Source organism: Lytechinus variegatus, chromosome 11, assembly GCF_018143015.1.
Source record: "Lytechinus variegatus isolate NC3 chromosome 11, Lvar_3.0, whole genome shotgun sequence".
NCBI lineage: Eukaryota > Metazoa > Echinodermata > Echinoidea > Temnopleuroida > Toxopneustidae > Lytechinus > Lytechinus variegatus.
Genome location: NC_054750.1, coordinates 1,914,710 through 1,933,872, shown reverse-complemented (window position 1 = coordinate 1,933,872; position 19,163 = coordinate 1,914,710).

The window sequence follows — 19,163 nt, the reverse complement described above, 5'->3', positions numbered from 1 at the left end:
GGAATTAGGCCTATAATTTGTTGTTGTTGATAGATGTTGGTAAATGAGATAAAATGGAGGTGAAACATGGTAGGGGTCCTAAAGTTTGAAAAATGATAAAGACTACGCAGCCCCTATAGTATAAAGTTACACTGTACACACCACTCACATGACTCATGGCACATATGGTGAAATGTGCACTTTGTGTGTGGAACTGTGACTGGAGTCACTGGACAGAGTGACAAATGATTCCTATTCAATTTTTCTACAGAGGCTGCAATAATTATGCAGAGAAAAGTGGCGCTAATGCAGTTTTGCACCGGCCGATTACCAGCATACCTCATCACCAAAATTTGTTCCCAAATGTCATGACAGGTCATTCAGTCACATTTCGATGTTAATACCACCGCTTTTCAAAATATTGGGAACGGCTGTATTTAGTCTTCGATCTCGACACGTTGATCTAATCCGTAGAAATCACTTCGCGGATTGCTTGGATTCGCTGTACTGTTTATTGGGACTGAAGTTAGCAAACAAATCATGCTAACATGTGACGAACAAACAGCCAGCATGCCGCATGCGAATCTTTTGGTCGCATAACTTCGGTCCATATCAACATGACGGCAAATCCAAGCGATCCGCAATATTTTGAAAAGTGGTGGGCATATTGTGTATTGACCTCAAAATGTGTGTAGACAAATAAGACAATTTCTGGTAGGGAGTTTTGCTCGAAGTTGGCTGGTGTGAAACTTGTGAAGCATTAATGCAGGAGGGTATTATTAGATCTTTTCATGGGGCTAGGCATATCAATTTTTAAAGTAAATTTCATCCTTTTTTTAAGTTTGTCCTGTGATCACAGTTTATCTGTTTTTATTTACTGATCAAAACTTGCCTAAAACAATGTCTGGAATTCATCCACTGGCATATGATTGTCCATGAACGGATCCATGATTTCTCAAAGGGGGTAGTGGGGCAGATTTTCCCAAGGAAATTTTAAATAACAAGCAAACCAAAAAAGAGATCTTCACTCTTGTATGAGACAATATTTTCAATATAAATATTTGCCACATTTTTATCTTGCTCTCAAGGTGGGGGCACAGGGGTCCATTGCAGAAAGAGTTGCGTTTAAACGCAGGTCAAAAAATCAATTGCAAGTCCCAAATGCGTGCTGTTGATTGGTTGAGAATCAAGTTGCGTATGATATTCAGATTTGCGATTTATTGCAACTCTAAATATACAACGGACCCCAGGTCAAATGTGCCCACTTGGATCCGCTTCTGCGATTGTCAATACCAGGGAAATTGAATTTATGTCATCGATTACCCTCCTTTTGAAAATTGCTGCTCTGGAAATTTGATTTCAGATGACAAAGCTATTACTAGTATAAAGCATGCACAGTTATAATACAGCCTTGTTTGAACTAAGCTGGACAATATCACATTTCCTTATTGTTTTCCTGAATTCTGGGCTGGTAATCAGAGATCCATGAAAAATATCTCTAAAATTAAAGTTCTAAGATCATTCTCTTTTTTTTTACTATATTAGTATTCTATTTTTGTTTGTATCTGCATTTCATTTTCAAAGTTTGGACGACGGATACACTGGATGATAAGGTAGATGGTCCAGCCTTATATGGGAATGACACGACGGGTGTTGAACACAGAAAACGTGCCGTGTACAAGAAAAAAATGGAGTTTATGAAAGGTATGTTATAGGAATTTTCTTCAGTAGAAAAAATGGCAAAGTTTCATGATATAAAACAGATTGTATTCCTGCAGTGGCATAGCTGAAAAAAAAAATCAGTATGTTGGCTGAGGGGGAGGGGTGGACACTTTGTCCTCAGGTATTCATTTGTTGTGGTATTTGTCATCATTGGGCCTCCCATTAGATAATAGGTTATTTTCTTCCCATCTATGGTTAAACATAAATTTATTTATCATATTTTACAAAATGTTTTGTTGATATTTGTTAATTGGTACCATTCAATTGAATGGTAGTGTATACTGCAAATTTCTCGATATTTAAAAAAATTTATGAACTTCTAAAGAAAGCTCACACACACGACAAGCATTGATGTTTTGAACCCTTAGCTAATATACTGTCCTTTGCATTGTTTTCATCCAATATTTCTTATTACAGCTTCAAGGAATTAATCCTGCCGGGTACCCATTCACTTCACCTGGGTCTAGTGCAGCACAGTGTGGATAAATTTCGGGCTGAAGGAAAACACACCATGGCTAGGACTCAAATTCATGACCCTCTGTTTGTAAGGTGAGAGTCAGAACCACACGACCACGACGTACCCAAGCTGATGTCATATCCCCACTTGTTCTTTTGTATTTTATTACAAGAAGTCATGCTTATTTACACTTTGTCCTCCGAGAACTATAAAAAATGGAGTGAAAATTTATTTCAAAGACATGTCCACCCTAACAAAAATTTGATTTGATTAAAATGAGAAAAATCAGACATAAAAATCGGATGAAAAATAAGAAAGGTATGACATTTTTAAGTTTCACTCAATTTCACTTTATAATAGTTATATGCACATCCTGGTCGGTATGCAAATGTGGGAACTGATGACATCACTCATTCACTTTTCTTTTGTTTTTTTAAATATGAAATATAATTTTCTCCCCATTGACCTATTAAATAAAGTTTTATTTCTCACTGAACATGTGGAGTTACAATTGCTTAACATTATTTGGTTCAGCCCAGTTGGTCCTTATTGTCAAATCTGTAAAAATTGAAATATTGTAGAATTCAAACAATGAAAAACAAAACAAAAAGTGAGGGACATCATCGATTCTCTCATATGCATGTGGGTAAATTGTGCATATAACTATTTTGTGAAATATAAGCGAAATTTCAAAATGTCATAACTTTCTTATTTTGCATCCGATTTTGATGAAATATTTTGCATGATGCTTGCCTGATTTTTCTCTGTTGATTCAAAACAACCTTTTCTGTGGTGGACTTGACCTTTAATGTGAAGATATGCATTGCTGGAAATAATGATATGATACTTGGGACATATCATACACACATGTATGAAAATATGAAATAATTATGATTTCATTTCATACAATAAGCCTAGCAAATATTCCTGACGATGTGTACATTAGGTTAATTTTTTACCAAAATATTGTTAAAATTTCAAATTCAATAACTTTGTTATTATTAGATGCTAACGAAATTTTCAGCATGATGCTTCATTCTCTCCCTACCAAAATCTCTTTTCTATGCTTTCTTTCTATGGTCCCCTTCATTCTCCTTATAACTATTTTATGTGTAAAATGTAACCGGTCGTCCAACCCATTTGATTGAAGGGTTAGAGGTACTCGAGACTGAAAGTTATGTGATATAATTCAAAGTGTACATCAGACAAACAAAAAGCACTGAAAATTTCATCAAAATTTGTTGAGGATTAACGAAGTTATGACGAATTAAAGTTGTTATTTTTTGGTAAAACTGTTCTCTTCAAGTCCTCATGAATATACAAAATCACAATTTATATATTTTTTGTATTATATGAATTCAAATTTTGTCCAAGCTAGGTTGTAAAAAATTACAATTGACTACTGATTCTGTGTAAGACAATAATCATATTATTTCTCACACATAGTTGAGTTATTCATCTGATTCAGCACAGCAAAAATAGACAGAAAAGAAATAAGTGGGTATCTTGTATATATTATTTTCTATATATTTTGCAAAAAGAGGTCTCTATTTTTTCTGTTTTTTAGTGTTCCAAATTGAATAATTTTCTTTCCCTATTTTTATTATATTTTCTTTCTATGTGTGATATATTATTTATTTCTTAATGTATCTTTATTGTATTTATGATAAACTTTTGGCGTGTTTCTACAGTAAATCATTAAAAACAGTTTATCTTTTCCGGACTCGAATATTCTTATCGCTCTTAAACCAACCTGTTTCTACAGACCGAATAATCTGATTAACTTGCATTTCGCATCGCAAATACGGCAGAAATCGGAAAATTCAACCTATAACATCAACATTGCATTTCGGTATGTCTCGTTAGGAAAATTTTCAAAATTCATGGTAGATCTCACTCATTGTAGCAGGTATACGTGTTTCGCGATCAGCTAGCGAGATTAAACAGGCCAGAATATATGTATACTGTGAGATCGCACTTCTGGGTTCAAGCACTTAAGCCAGACATGCATGCTATTTTGCCCCATGTTTTACAGAAAAGTTAAACGGATTAACATGGCAATAACCACCTCTCAAAGATGGTTATGAGAAACCGTATTTTGCGCGATGCAATTTATCAATTAACCGCATCGCGTCTGTTTCTACAGGAAACTTATCCAGGATTCTGGATACTTAGGCGGGTAATACTTTTTAACAATTCTTTGTAGAAACACGCCATTGATATATCTTTTTAGGTGAAAAGAAAAAAAGAGAACAATTGGGGGTACTATTTTGCCCCCTTTTGGGGATATTTCATTTCTTCTAGGTGTGGTACCCTTTATTCATTTGGCCATGTGAAGGCTATCGCACATTTTGAGTTTAATCTTCGAAATTTGGTGTTCATTAGTTTGTTGTCCAAATTCTGTCTTACATGTAAATTTGTTTATAGGAAGATTAACATAATATCTATGTGAAGTGCAATCATTGATCTCTTGTAGTGTCGCATAGTCACATGTATTCATAATATGGTGCTTTTATGCATGCATGCCATACCTGTCAATACTCTTTTTTACTTGAACTTATTAGTAAAAAATGTTTATTAATCTTGTTGAAAGCAATTACACACAACAGATTTAACATCAAGTATCAGGTTTGTATGCAGAACAGTGGTTTTGCCAAGTACTCAATCCATGTAAAAAGCAATAAGAGAGAACAGGTTTATTCTTGGAAATGTTAGTCTTCATTTGTTGTGTTTTTCAATCAAACTCGATCTGTCTTGATACATGTTTATTTTTTTCATAACAAGATTGACAGAGATATCAACGAGTAGCTAAGTCATATATATTAATAACTTATGTGCTTTAATTATAAAGTCTATACTTGTGAATACTCTGTGCCATTTATGCTGTACTTAAACTTCTTATAGTAAAAACATTTTAATGACGTTCTTGAAATAACTGCTTTCATTTTTTCATGTGTATACTTATTCCATTATTAAGCCTACCATTAACCCCAGAGATATGCTGTTCACCATTGGTCTACCATTCACTGTACTTTATGGCTTACTATACATTGCACATCTTTGTTCTACTGTCTACCATTGGTCTACCATTGAATGTACACTTGTGGACTATAGTGTATGACCAATGGTGTTATTTGAATGGTTGACTAATAGTATAGAGTGTATGGTATGACAGTATTGTATGGTAAATGGTAGGTCAATGGTGTACAGTGTATGGTAAGCCAATGGTGTATGGTGTATGGTAAGCCTACGGTGAACGGTGAATAGTAGTTCAATGGTGTATGGTAGGCCAATGGTGTACTGTAAATGGTAGGTCAATGGTGTACAGTGTATGGTAGAATGGTGTAAAGTGAATGGTCAATCAATGGTGAACGGTGTACGACAAATGGTAGTTGAATGGTGAGCGATGAATGGTTCACGAATGGTGTACGTTGAATGATACGCGAATGGTGTACGGTGAATGATACGCGAATGGTGTACAGTGAATGGTGTACGATGAATGGTACGCGGATGGTGAATGGTACATGAATGGTGTATGGTGTATGGTCAATGGTAGGCGAATGGTGTATGGTGAATGGTGTAAGGCAATTGGTAGGCCAATGGTGTCCAGTGAATGGTGGCTGAATGGTAAATGGTAGGCCAGTGAATGGTGGCTGAATGGTGAATGGTGGTCAATGGTAAACCTGTCTATAGTGGCCATATGGTAGATCAATGGTGAATGGTGTTTGATCAATGGTATATGAATGGTAAATGGTGCTCATGAATATGGTAATAGTAACGTCCCAATTATTTAAATTAGTTTGAATGGTATACCATTGAGGCTTGAATGGTATACCATTGGTGTATGGTGGGTGCTGTGCGAATGGTATTCCAATGGTATATCAATGGTGTATGATGAATGGTAGTCAATGGTATACCATTAAATTTTTTTTATAAGGGCTACGCCCTCTATACCCTCACATACATGTACATACACGCACATATTCTCACCCTCACACACAATCCTGTGTCTACAGATAGGCACCCTCATACGTTAACCCACACATCCTTATATCCTTATATTTATCAGTGCCACATGTCAGTGCCACACACAGAAACACGTACATCTTTCACTCAAGACTCGACCATTATTCCACCTGTTTACACACACACTCTCACACTCATACCCATTCCCCACTCACACACATTCACCCACGCATTTACCATCATGCCATTGCGACTTGTAGAAACATACATTTCTTATACTCACCACTATACTGATATCCCCATATGCACACACACTCTCACTCTCTCCACCACTCATATTCAGTCATCTACACATAGATACCCTCAGTCACATCCGCACGCCTTCACATTGACCCATTACGAGTCTGACACTCTCACTGAACAAAGCGCACCACGAATGCACCCTCAACAACACACAAAACCCACGTCGATGCTCTCTCGCACAACACACACCGACAAAGCCCTGTAGCGGTCGCACAGAAACGCTGTTACACGCTAGGTGTCAAGGATTTAAAATGAATCCAGTTCGGCTGTGAATAGTGACCAGCCGAATATTAGATTAAGATTCAAACCTTGTGGATTTGAATTTAAATCTTTTGAAATTTAAAATTTAAACCTACAGATTCAATATAAATTCCAATTCTGCTAGTCAGTATTCACGGCCGATCAGAGTTTACTTTAAATCCTTGGCATATAGAGTGTAGTGGTAGTGTTGTTAACGCTAACAAGTAACTAACAAATCAGCCACTGAAACCATTAACAGAATGACCGCACAGCGGAAAGCCGCCGTAAGCATGGTAAGACGCAAGTTTTGTTAGAGACTTTGAGCCATGAGTTAGGCAAAATAATATCATTTGTGCGGAGTGATGTATGTATGGATTGATGGGACCTTTTTCCTATAGGGTCAATACTTTATTCACATTAAACGGATTTCACTACGTTGATTCTTATTTTGTAATGAAATTGTACCGCGATGTTAATTACTGAATTATAACTATTTCAACATAACTTCCTTGCAAAATGCGCTATTGACGGCAAATTTAAGAATTAAAGTTGGATGTAGGTTCGTCGTGCAGAGTGAAAGAAAGAATTCAGTCTATGGAGGAGGTGTAGGGAAACGGGACGTAGACAGATAGTAAGTGTAGTAATAAAAGCCACATTCATTGAAAATGGAATTGAATGACAAAATTATTAAACAATATTGCATAATTTTTTTTTAAAGTTATCTAAATCAATGTCTAAAATAATGTAAAGTAAGGAAGCGAGTAATTCAACTTTCATCTCGTCCATTCTCAATAATTTGTAAAATATGAAATCATGCTTATTTGTCTTTAATAGTCCCCAAAGTGGCAAATGAATATGACCACTGTTCCAAAGATCATCATGACCATCGACATGTTTAACATAGATACATGTAACGTTGAAACATTATGCTTCTGTGCGGCCGAAACCTCGCTAACGGCGCTGTTAGTGCTCTGTTAGCGCTAACAACGTTTCTGTGCGGCCTGTACATGTCAGCGAGACACTCCAACTGGGGAAGATTGTGCTGGGTTGGGGGGTCTTGTGAGTCTCCCTCTGCGTTGGGCTTTTGGAAAGGTATTTCCTTCTCAAAGGGGCCAAACTGGCTTAATGCATACACACTCACATGCTAGTTTTCTGCATACACACGCGTGCACACATGCCCGTACACACACCACTCACCCTGATTCTTTATTGATATTGGTTGACTGGAAAACACTAACGGGGTGTTGCAAGAAACTTGCGATCAATTGCAAGTCAATTTTTGGTCCCTAAATCAATCACATGTTCTGCAGTTAATTGCAAATTAGTGATTAATTGCTAATTTGCTCCTTGAAACAAAAAAGTTTAATCTGATTTGCTGCAGCTAACATTGATCTATCAGTTGTAAAGTTGCAACAGAATATTTGTAATTTATCGCAAATATTTTCCTGCAGCGCCCCCTTAGCATTGGAGGCGGAGCAGAAGATTATCTTTTGTGTTTCGGGGGGACGGCTATTGTTGCGTCCCCCCAAACACAAAAGATAATCCTCTGCTCCGCCGCCTATGCCCCTTAGTGTCATTTATTTTCATCCAATTCCTATGAGTTACCACCAAAGCGTTATTTATTCCAAATTCTCGTATTACCCTCCTCTCTTTTATTTTCTTCCTAAGACTAAGTGATGATCTTTCTGAGACATTCAATATAATAATAACATTCCGTAAATAATTTTGACATTGATGTAACAATCCACATTGTGGTAACTTTTATACTTCTTACGTTCGCATTGCATTGATACATATCATTTACTTTGTCTTAACTTGGATTACATGCAGATCAGGCACATTCAATGGAATTCAAACCCGCGAGGAGAGGTACATGATGAATCTGATACGTATAAACCATATGAAATTAAATAAAGAACGTTTCCGTGTGTCTAGATTTTTATTTCAACTGCACTCAATAAAATTAAAGTGTCATCATTATCACTGTCAAACAATCCCAGACGCAAATATACCTCTGTCCCTTTCAGATCATTAAATAGTTAAACACCTTCCGAGAAAACTTGCCGATTATATCAAATAATTTTTGGTTTTATTTAGGCTACCATTATCAAAATATAAGTTAACTTGTCACCATGTATTGCAAATATTTGAAGACAATGCAATGCTTGCAGAAGTACTTTCAGAATATATATGTATGCATGTATATGTATATATATATATATATGTGTGTGTGTGTGTGTGTGTGTGGGGGGGGGGGTGGTGTGTGTAAAAAGAGAGCCAGAGACAAGAATAGGGTTGAATAACTTCCAAATATTACGGACATATGCATACATGCCTACGTATACACGTGCGAAGTCTTTTAAATTCAAGGAATCGTTATAATGGGAATTCGACGTCGCTCTCAGTTTCATATTATAGGAAGAAATTTTGTTTTTGGACCAGGGTGATTTATTATTCATTTTATAACTCATGGTTTCATCAGACTATATTACAATAACAATTTAGTGCACAAGTTATTACATTAGTTAGGTTCTGCTATAATAAATTCATTAAGAGAATGAGGATGAACACTTTGTATCGCAGGGATTATTTAGTCCCGATGACATTTTCGCGATAAATTTGAAATGAGTACATATTACGCAACGATACCTATAAAATATATGAAATTAAATAAAGAACGTTTCCGTGTGTCTAGATTTTTATTTCAACTGCACTCAATAAATTTTAAAGTGTCATCATTATCACTGTCAAACAATCCCAGACGCAAATATACCTCTGTCCCTTTCAGATCATTAAATAGTTAAACACCTTCCGAGAAAACTTGCCGATTATATCAAATAATTTTTGGTTTTATTTAGGCTACCATTATCAAAATATAAGTTAACTTGTCACCATGTATTGCAAATATTTGAAGACAATGCAATGCTTGCAGAAGTACTTTCAGAATATATACCTCTGTCCCTTTCAGATCATTAAATAGTTTTAAATGTCTTTTCTTTCAATTCTTCCATATCTCCCAACTTTTGAAACAAAATTCGCGTCATCCTGAAATGCGGTTTCGAAGTAACGAAGAATTTTGTAAAGTTTGTGTGGTGATACACAGAGGCCGAAAGTGAACTGAAACCGGCCTCGGAGGCAGCTCGATTTCTGTGTAAAACCCCTTTTTAGTAGCAGCCGGACTGACACCGGCTCGACACCCCAAGTGGACTCAGGCCGGCATGACCACTTAAAGGACAAGTCCACCCCAACAGAAACTTGATTTGAATAAAAGGAGAAAAATTCAACAAGCATAACACTGAAAATTCCATCAAAATCGGATGTAAAATAAGAAAGTTATGGCATTTTAAAGTGTCGCTTCATTTCACAAAACAGTTATATGCACATCTCGGTCGGTATGCAAATGAGGAACTGATGACATCACTCACTCACTATTTCTTTTGTATTTTATTATATGAAATATTTTCTCGTCATTGTCATGTGAAATGAAGTTTCATTCCTCCCTGAACACGTGGAATTCCATTATTTTGACATTTTGTGCTTCAGGCAAGGAGGTCCTAATCGTCAAATTCGTAAAAATTAAAATATTATATAATTCAAACAATAAAAAACAAAAGAAATAGTGAGTGAGTGACATCATCGACTCTCTCATTTGGATGTAACTGGCTCGTTCATATAACTATTTTCTTAAAAATAAGCGAAACTTTGAAATGTCATAACTTTCTTATTTTACATCCGATTTTGATGAAATTTTCAGCATTGTGCTTGTCTGATTTTTCTCTATTGATCCAATTCAACATTCTTTTCAGGTGGACTTGACCTTTAACTAGAAATAGATAATAACAGTAACAGCAAACGAACCGAATTAAGAATAATAAAAATGTTTAAGTGAAAAGTCAGATGACTCGTGTCATAGGCGATGTGAAGCCGGCTTGAATGTAGACACACAATAATATTGCAGGCTTCAGACCATGTGTACCAGGGGGTAAAATGATCTCGAGGCGGCGTCAAATTGTATCCGTGAAAATGTCGCTTCATTCGGAAAAAAAACTCGAATTCTTGACACCTTAAAGAAGATATTATTCGGACCTATCTTGTCTTCTATAACAGCGTCTTTGAAAACAAACGTCATGTCCATGTACTTGCGTTTACAGTCGTGTTAGGTTTTGTGTGAATGGATTTTTTTTCATTATTACAGAGGAAATTAATGTTTAAGTTATTTAATTTAAAAGTGTTGTTTCATATTCTACAGTATTGCCATGATTCGGTGAATTTGTTGCGTCTGGGAGGAGGTAGCCATCGAGATCAAGACCCTCTCCGGATTTCGGTTTTTGGTAAACCGTTTTCATATCCATATAATCATGTGTCATGTTTTCATTTTTTCCTTTGGGCGAAAATTCGATTCCAACATTGTCATCAGACATTTTTAGCATTTCAGTTTTGCCACAATCTTCAATCGCTTTTTCATCAGTCGAAGGCATTTCTGTGTCTGGTATGCAATACCCGTCCATGTCCTTGTCTTCGTTTCGTTGGTATGTTTGGTGAATGGTTTTCATGTCGGTGTATTCATGAATATCCCCTTTCCCGATATATTGAAGTTTATTAAAGTCTTCGGCATTACCAGGGAGATCCATGATTATCTGTGATTCATACTCGTGACGAATCACACCAGACTTTTGTCTATCGGGTAACCGGGGTGGGGCGTGTAAGTCTTGATAAGGCGTACTGGTAGATAGGGCGTTCAATGACGACAGATCTGCAAAATCCATATAAATATTGTCTGAATTCCTAGCTGCCATTCTCTTTTTTAATCTATAAATACAGAGCACGATTGATAAGATCACTAATATGGTTATGAATAGCGTGCAAATTCCGACGACTATTATCATGTGAAAGCTAAGTATGGGAGCTGGACTTGATTTAATTGTGAAATTTTGACCTTTATAAGTCACTGTCATGACTGTGTATAACAGATGGCTAGGTGTGCTGTTAACGGTGCTCTGACTTCCGGGTAGATCTGTAGTGTCGTTTCCAATAGGCGTGGACGTCTTTAACCACGGTGTGTTTGTGGAATACATTTCATCAGAGGTAGTTGTGTCTGAGTACGTAGTAAAACCTATGAAGATATATATGAGATAATGAAGATGAAAATTAGAAAATGCTGACTCCTTACATATTTTGTTCAAACATTCGCACACCCACCCTCGCACAACCATGCGTATGTAAAGATCCACGATATATGCTTTTTGGCCAGGGATTGAGATTAAGGTAAATAATCGATTCTGTTTAAACGGACTCTCAACCGATTAATATCCAATTCATATCCTATCAAATGATTTTATGATGTAAATTACACACAACAGTCCAGATCCCATAAATCATCGCAAACAGTTCCCCAAGACCATTCATGGAAAATCTCTACCCTTCCTTCATGTTCACCGGCTCCATCTGCAGGTCGAACTAAAAAATAAAAATAAAGTAAGTACAAAGCCGTAATCCGAAGCATCTGGTCATGCTGGTTGTCAGACCAATTTGGAGATTGGTATTAAATTGGTTGTATTTTATTTTCTTTGTTTTTCGACTTTTTGTTTATTGTTTTTTCAATGGAAATTGTCAGGGACTTTATTTGGACCATAAAAAAGATAAAATTAATTGATTTTAAGCAGTAAAAGGAAAAATAATGATACATTTATGAATTTTGGTTAAAAACACTATTTGCATTGGATTTGTACACAAATTCACGTTTTTGAGTAATTTTGGGTGTGCATGCACTTACGAAATGTTGCGTAATTTCCGAACCGCGTACCCGGGGGTCACAATTTTGGTCTCAAAAGTTGCGCGAGACTTGAAAGTAAAAAGTCAGTGAGCGACACGGTCAAAAATTTTGCGCGGCGGATTTATCGCGAAAAATGTCGAGGGGGGGCTGAATCAGCCCCCCCTCAGTCTTTTTAGGGTTAATGCTTTTAATCTTAGGACGTATCAGTAATTTCTGGTTATTATTGCTAATGCCCACAACAAAGTGTAGAATCATTCTCTAAATTCTTTGAAGCATGTAATTGTCTTTTTTAATAAGACGTTTTTACGTCTCGAGATTATTAAGAGCCTTTTCTGTTTGTCGAAGAATAATGTTTGTTTGCCAGAGTTTAGCTTTTCGCCTATAATGTGGGTCACTGCTCAGGATGTGAAAACTGTTTCTGCTCGTACACATTCGAATTCTTATATAGAGAAAAGGATTCGTTTCAACTCCAATGCCTGTCTCCGAAAAAGTACTTTTGAATAATCAAAATATGTTAGCAAGCTTACTGGAAGTTCGAAAAAGTACACAACTCATCGAAGCAACCATTATAAAACTTGATTGATGCTTCAAGGGAATTGTGATTGATTGAAAATAACTACCTCTTGTAAAGCAAACAACACCAGCATCACTACCATGGTTGCAGTTGTTGACTCCAAGTCCTCGATGGAAACAGCCAGCAAGGGTATCCTCCATCCCTTTGCAATCAACGTCATCAAGCAGGATTTCGCCGTTTCCAGCCCCAAAGGTAGCTCTACCTGGTGCGGCTAAAGCACCATCAAATCCAAGCATGTTGCAAACGACTCTTGCATCTCGTATATCCCATTTGTCATCACATATAGTTCCCATTCCTCCTTTGAAAAGTACCTTCACTCTGCTTTCCGAATCGTTGGTGCCGTTTATTAGGCGAATGCTGAATGGGTCTGTTGCAATAAATTATAGTGTAGAATTGGGTGAACAGATAAAAGCAACCGGAAGTGAAAATCATTGAGATTCTGAGATGTTCAAATCCAAACATTAATTTTATTTTTAAGGAATGCTCGTTTAAAATTTACGTAATTTGCGAGTACAATTGAATTTCTCAGTTCGGTATGAAGAGTGCGACAAAACCTACCTCCTGAGTAACAAACGGCTCCTGCATCCCTCGAATGGCTGCATGAGTAATGTCCAATCCCTGCATGAACACAGTCGGCTAGGTTGTCTTCAGTTCCTTCACAGTTGTCAAACGTTAGAAGAACGCGACCGGAACCTTGGCCAAACCTTGCAGATATCGGTGCCTTCAAGGCTCCATCAAACCCAAGCATCGAACAAACCACCCTGGCGTCTCTAAAATCCCAGTCATGATCACATATGGTTCCCCAGGATCCGTCATGCATGATCTCTACTCTGCCTTCATCTCCGTTTGAACCACCGGCAAGGCGAACTTCGAATGGGTTTGGGTTTGCTGCGCGAGAAAATATGAAACTGCATGTATTAAGAATAAGCCCACATTTTTCGATTGTTTCTAAGCATATAATCAAATCACACAATTTATATTACTCCAAAGCACATGTCAAAAAGGACATAAGATCACCCATAGAAGACGTACATGTAGAAATATTTATGCAATTAATACTTAATACTAACGCGTAATTATGAGGGCGAATTCCTGAGAAAAGCGGTGCATTAATAGGGGTGGGCAAATGACCAAAAAAATTTTCAAACGGGTGAATTCTATTGCCATTTTTGCTGCTGAACACAAATCCGCCAACCATTTTGACCTCCAATGAGGTTTGATATTGGTTCCAGCCATTTTTTTGAAAAATGGCTGGAAAATTGCCCTTTTTGCCCTATTTTTATATATAACGGCATATAACGGGTGTGTATTTGTCTCTCTCTTTGTTTTTGAGGGTGCTGAGTTCAATATTCTCAATATGTAAATCATTGGATGTATAGCCATGGTAAAAAATTGCCATTTTCCCTCCATATCTTGAAAAATGGCGGGAAAATGGCATTTTTCCATGTTTTTACATTGAGTAGCATAAAATGGGCTGTGTGATATGTCTTATGTGTTTGAGGGTGGTGAGTTCAAATATCTGCACATACATATAGGACATTAGATGCATAAGCTGGGTGAGATTAAGTTGTTTTCCCGCCATTTTTTTAAAAATGGCGGGAAATGGCCTTTTGGCCAGATTTGTACATTAAACATCATAAAAGGGGTGTGCGACGTGTCTCTTTATTTTTTAGGGTACTGAGTTGAAATATATGCATACTTATTGAGGTACAGGCATGGTGATAAATGGTAAGGTCAACATTGTAAGCAAAAATAAATGCAAATAGTGAATTTCATATGTTTAGTAAAAATCATTATCATACATGTAGTTATGAACAAAACAAAACAAAATCAAAGATTTAATAATCTGCAGACCAGCTGCTTTAATGAATCAATGTTGAAAATACATACAAATGTAGGCATACAGTTGACATGAATAACATGAAAGCAGACCACATCACCATAACTGGACATTCAGGTAAAAGGACATCCCTGACCACAGGTTATGTGGGAAATTTGATGCATAGTGGTCAAGATGGGGCTAATCAAAGCTTATGGGTTCAGGCTCAAGTGCTTAATAGCCATTCTTGCCAACTCCACAGCTGATGAATTGAAATCAGAAATAGACTTCTGGATGACAGATCGAGCTGCTGACAGAAGTCCTTCTTCAGGCTCTTGGAGTAGACCTTACTAAAATCCTAAAATGCTGCGCTCATATAATTTTGCATATAGATCATGCAATAGATGTGCAGAAACATAACAGAACAGAAGATTTGCATCCACCAGTTACTGGAGGTATCAGCAGTTGAGGGGATATTTGTATCTCCAGGATTTTCAATCCATACTAGGGTTAATCGCAATCTCCAAGTTATTGTCTCCTAGCCATAATCAGCAATAAGTGTCCCTCTTGGATGGAAAATAACAATATTCAGTGCCAAGGATTCAAAGGATTTGTAGCCAATAAATTCGGTAGAATTGCAGAACTTGCTAAGGAGTACCTATCATGACGAGAATTCATCCAAGCTTTCTTCAATGCAGATGTGGACACCAACAACTACAAACTTGTTCTTGCAGTGGCTACATTCATTCAGAATGAGTGGTTCACATGCTGTTGAGAAATTTACACAATGACAGGTTATCTTAACATCTTCCTGATGAAAGAACTGCTGGGCATCAACAAGATGGGTGAGCAAAATGCTGGGGATAGAACGTGCCAGGTGATTCCTTGAGGAAAACCTAAACGGGTAAGACAAAATTATGGTGGACAAAGAGAAAAGAAACAGGATCGGGAAGAGATAGGCTATAGATGCTGATGTGATTGAAGAAGTTATTAGTACAGTGAAGAGCCAGATGTCCAGGACCGATTACTTTATCGGATGTTGATGGCATGATTTAAGCTCCTTTTACCAACTTAGAATGTGAAACTGAATTTTCAAAGCTAGTGCACAGATTCAAAGTTACTGATGGAAGTTCTTCTGTCCAGACTCTGTCCAGAAAAAAAAAAAATCTGCTGGCATCTGGTGGTCTTCTGGTACACCCTGAATTTGAAAGTAAGAGTATAGAAGAAAGGAAAGAAAGGTGGAAGTGGGCTCGCTGTTCTGAAGAGGTGAACACAGTATAGAAGCTCGAAGCACACTTTAATGCAACTGTTGTATCTGCACAGAAATTTGCACTGCATAAGAATGAGGAGTTAAAGAAGAAGAAAGCTTGTAAAACTCTAACAATCTTAGAAAGATGTAAAGACTATAATGGCCCACTGACTCTTAACAACTTAGATATGTTAGCAAATCTCAGTGAAAATGGCTTCAGAATTAAGTTGGCTATCTTTGTCTCACAGTAACTCCAGAAATTCGTCAAATAGGTGTGTGAAAGGATCAGATGACACACAAGATGGAAAAATGTTCTGTGGAGAAATTGAAAGTTTTGATAAGAAATGCACTAAGAGTACCAAAAAATGGATGCTCTGCTGCTGAATGAAAAAGTTCATATATTAATTCATTATACACGTACATGTACACACATTAGTACACTCTGTGCTCAGACTCTACAGTTTCGTGTAAACAATTTTCATTTGTCAAAATATTTTTGTTTTCCCAAACTTTGACACAGAGTACTTGTAGGCAATCGTATTAGTCAAAAATTATGTTCCAGTTTTACTTGTGTTGAGATGGTCTTGTAAATCACTGCACCCAATACTGCATATCGGTAACAGATGCAATAAGTACATCTATAATTCTGACTAAAGTCAAGGTGATATCTGGCAAAAATTTCACCAAGCCAAGCATTACCCCAAATCTAAAACAGAAATATATAAATCCTCAAAGGAAAACATTGATAACTAACAAGTAATTCATATAGCCTCCTGCTTTAAATTTCATTTTCTTTAACTAGTGCTGATCATGAAAACATGCAATATAGGAGCCATACATGTAGTTCGACTACTTGTTCTATTACGTTACATCGTACACCAAAAATATTTCAAAGCGACATACATGTATACCCCCCCTTGCCTGACAATTTTTGGGATTTTTCTCTAGAAAGACAATGAAATTATATCATCATATATGAATCATCTATTTTTCAAATAAATAGCATAAACAAAAATATCAATTCATACTATAGTATAGGTACAGATGCATGAATATTGTTTTTTTATGAATGCAAAGAGTGATTTGTGATCATTTATCACCACATGATAAAAAAAGCTGTTTTCACCCCCCAAAAAACTTTACAAATGTTGGAACAGATTTAATTTATTGATTGTTGGCTTCAGTGGCCATGAAAACATATATTTAGATATGTAACAAACTACAGATAAATGAATAGTTACTGTTTTATGTCAAAAAATTGTGATTTGAGGGCAATTCATACCAAAAATGGCCCAAATAGGCTGTTTTCACCTAAAAACATCATTTTGAATGACCCAACTTATCTGATTCATGCATTTTTGTGCTTAGTGACCATGAAAACATAGAGCTAGACATGCAACAAGTTACAGATGAATGAATAATTAAGGATTTATGTACAAAAAATGTGATTTGAGGACAATTTTTACCCAAAAATGACCAAAAAATGCTGATTTTCACCCCAAAACGTCATTTTGAATGACCCAACTTGTCTGATTCATGTATTTTTGTGCTCAGTGACCATGAAAACATATAGTAAGATATGTTGCAACCCTTTTTTGTACAGATATTTAAGGATTTACAAGTGAAAACACTGATTTTTGAGGAATTCGGCGGCCATTTTGAAAAATCGCTCGGAACCAATATCAGACGTATTCTAAAACAAAAATACTTATTAGATTTGTGTTCAGCAGCCAAAATGGCAACAGAATCCACTCGTTTGAAATTGAATTTCCCAAAAAAGGTTTTATTTGCCCACCCCTAGCATTAATCATACTTGACTGCTGGTACAGGTATATCGTAAGTACATGTATGGTTTTGGAATCAGATTAGCTTGTGAATGAAAAGCTATAATCAAAATAGATATCTTACCGGCAAGGTGGATAAAATGAATATAACTTAACTGAATAAAAGGAATGAAGGAAATTATGCTACAAAATATAGAGCATTGAAGTGGAGATCCAATCAAACGCACATACCAAACACAAACGCTAATGTGTATCTATAGGTCCATAGTGGTAAATATTTCAGAAAGGGAATAGGAAAAAAGAAAATCCATATTTCATTGCTCGAAATAGAAATTTGAGAAGAAAATTATTCCGAATGTTTATTTTGCCCAATTGATCGTTGACCCGGGAGCCGTGTGCAGCGCAAGATCGACGGGGCTCTATCCCTTAAATGTTGAACTCCTAACAAGGTAGCAGCAACTCCCATCTGCAGATTTACGTATTTTTGTCTGACGGGGCCGGGGTTTGAACTCCCGAACTCTCGGTTGTAAGACGGACACTCTACCAATTGAGCCAATACATCGATTAGGATTATTATCCACGGGATAATAATTAAGATAGATATTGAGAAATGAAACGTGGAAAGAGTTGAACAACATTGCGACAAAACCTACCCCCTGAGTAACATACGGCTCCTGCATCCCTCGAATGGCTGCATGAGTAACGTCCAATCCTTGTACGTCCACAGTCTGCTAGGTTGTCTTCGGTTCCTTCACAGTGGACATACTTCAGCAGAACGTGACCAGATCCTTGACCAAACCTTGCAGATCTCGGTGCCTCCAAGGCTCCATCAAACCCAAGCATCCTACACACCACCCTACCGTCTCTAAAATCCCAATCATCATCACATATGGTCCCCCAGGATCCGTCATGCAGTACCTCTACTCTGCCTTCAGCTTCGTTTGAACCATCGGCAAGGCGAACTTGGAATGGCTTTTTGTTTGCTGTGCAAAAAATTATGAAAGAAAATGCTTGTAATAAAAATAAGCTTACATTTTCTCATTGTCTCTACGAATATCATCCAATCACACAATTTATATTATTACAAAGAATGTAAAAAGTAACATAAGATCACTCATACAAGACGTAGAATTTATTTGTGGAATTAATACTTAATATTAACACGTAATTATGAGGGCGAATTCCTTAGAAAAACGTTGCATTAGTCATACTTGACTGCCAGCGTGTCGTAAGTAGAATCGTTTTGGAATCAGCTTAGCTTGTGAATGAAAGCCTTTAATGAAAACAAATATGCTAC